This window comes from Arachis ipaensis, chromosome B7 (genome assembly GCF_059453495.1).
Source record: "Arachis ipaensis isolate K30076 ecotype BB chromosome B7, ASM5945349v1, whole genome shotgun sequence".
NCBI classification, from domain to species: Eukaryota; Viridiplantae; Streptophyta; class Magnoliopsida; order Fabales; family Fabaceae; genus Arachis; species Arachis ipaensis.
Window position 1 is genome coordinate 10123759 of NC_142442.1, and position 2391 is coordinate 10126149.

The window sequence follows — 2391 nt, forward strand, 5'->3', positions numbered from 1 at the left end:
ATAGAGGGAAGGAGTTGTACTTTGTAAGCAACCTCCCCAACACGTCCAATGATCTCAAATGGCCCTTCGTATTTACGGATTAAACTCTTATGAACTTTGCGAAAGGCTTTGAATTGTTGTGGAAGAAGTTTAATCATTACCTTGTCTCCCACTTGATAGCTTGCATGCCTCCTCTTCTTATCTGCTCATTTCTTCATCCTCTTGGCAGCTTTGTCGAGGTAAGAACGAGTGACATCTACTTGTTCTTCCCATGACTTAATCATATGATAAGCTCCAGGGCTCTTCCCTGAGTAAGAGGAAGAAAGAGAGTGAGGTGTAAGTGGCTGTTGTCCAATCACAATCTCGAATGGACTCTTCCTTGTGGACTCGCTCCTTTGCAAATTGTATGAGAACTGAGCAATGTCGAGGAGTTTTGTCCAGTCCTTCTGATTAGCGCTTACAAAATGCCTCAAGTAACACTCGAGTAAGGCATTCACTCTCTCAGTCTGCCCATCGGTTTGAGGATGGAAGCTTGTTGAAAAATGAAGCTCCGACCCAAGGAGTTTGAACAACTCTGTCCATAGTCGTCCTGTGAAGCGTGGATCTCGATCACTAATGATGCTCTTAGGCAATCCCTAATATTTCGCCACATTCTTGAAGAATAGTCGTGCTGCTTCCTCTGCAGTGCAGTTAGTAGGGGCAGGTATAAAAGTAGCATACTTCGAAAATCGATCCACTACCACGAGAATAGATCCAAACCCCTCGGACTTCAGTAAGGCAGAGATGAAATCTAGAGAGACACTTTTCCACGGTCGCTCTGATGGAGGCAGAGGTTCCAACAACCCGCTTGGTGTCTTGTTTTCAATCTTATCTTGTTGGCACACAAGACAAGTCTTCACATAGCTCTCCACTTCATCTCTCATTTGAGGCCAATAATAAGAAGATTCAATGAGTGCCAAGGTCCTCCGCTGACCTTGGTGACCAGCCCACTTGGTGTCGTGGCATTCCCTCACTAACTTTCTTCTTAGATTTTCCCATTTAGGGACGTATAGTCTTTTCCCTTTAGTGTAGAGAAGGTCATTTTCTAACCAAAATCTTTTGGTCTTACCTTCTCTAGCCAACTCCACCAACTTCTTGGCTAATGGATCGTGATACAACCCTTCCTTGATGGTAGGCATAATATCTCATTCAACCATAGAAATGGCCGCTAACTCAGCCTTGCGACTCAGCGCATCTGCTACCACATTAGTCTTGCCTGACTTGTATTCAAATTCGAAATCAAACTCAGCCAAAAAATCTTGCCACCTAGCTTGTTTGGGGCTTAACTTCTTCTGAGTTTGGAAGTAGCTTCTAGCTACATTGTCTGTCTTGACGATGAAGTGTGAACCAAGCAAGTAGTGATGCCAATTTCTTAGACAATGCACTACCGCGGTCATCTCTTTCTCTTGGATGGTGTATCGCCTCTCTGTATCATTCAACTTACGACTCTCAAAGACAATTGGATGTCCTTCTTGCATTAGAACTCCTCCAATAGCGTAGTCAGAAGCATCAGTGTGGACTTCAAATACCTTTGAGTAGTCGGGTAGTGCTAGTATTGGTCCTTCTGTGATAGCAGCCTTCAACTCATCAAAGGCCTTTTGACACTCCTTTGACCATTCCCAAGAGTGATTATTCTTGAGAAGATCAGTTAATGGTGCAGCCTTGGCGGAGTATCCCTTGATAAACCTCCGATAGTAATTAGCCAACCCAAGGAATGACCTCAATTCAGATACCTTGTTTAGCGGCTCCCACTCTTTGATAACCTTCACCTTTCTTTGATCCATGCAGAGAGTTCCACCTTTAATGATGTGTCCCAAGAAGTGGACTTCATCCCTTGCAAAGGAACACTTTTCCTTCTTCACATATAGGTTATTCTCTCGCAAGATCTTGAACACGGTTCGTAAGTGTTTTACATGTTCCTCTAAAGTATTGCTATAGACAACAATGTCATCCAAGTAGACCACTACAAACTGATCAAGGTAAGTGGTGCACGAAATTGTGATCTCAAGCAACGGTGCCAAAAACTCTGTACGCACGTCTTAATAAATCGTTTTTCATTCACAACTTCGATACAACTAACCAGCAAGTGCACTGGGTTGTCCAAGTAATAAAACCTTACGTGAGTAAGGGTCGATCCCACGGAGATTGTTGGTATGAAGCAAGCTATGGTCATCTTGTAAATCTCAGTCAGGCGGATAATAATTGATTATGGAGTTTTCAAAAATAAATAATAAATAAACAGAGAATAAAGATAGAAATACTTATGTATATCATTGGTGAGAATTTCAGATAAGTGTATGGAGATGCGTTCGTTCCTCTGAACTTCTGCTTTCCTGCTGTCTTCATCCAATCAGTCCTACTCCTTTCTATGGC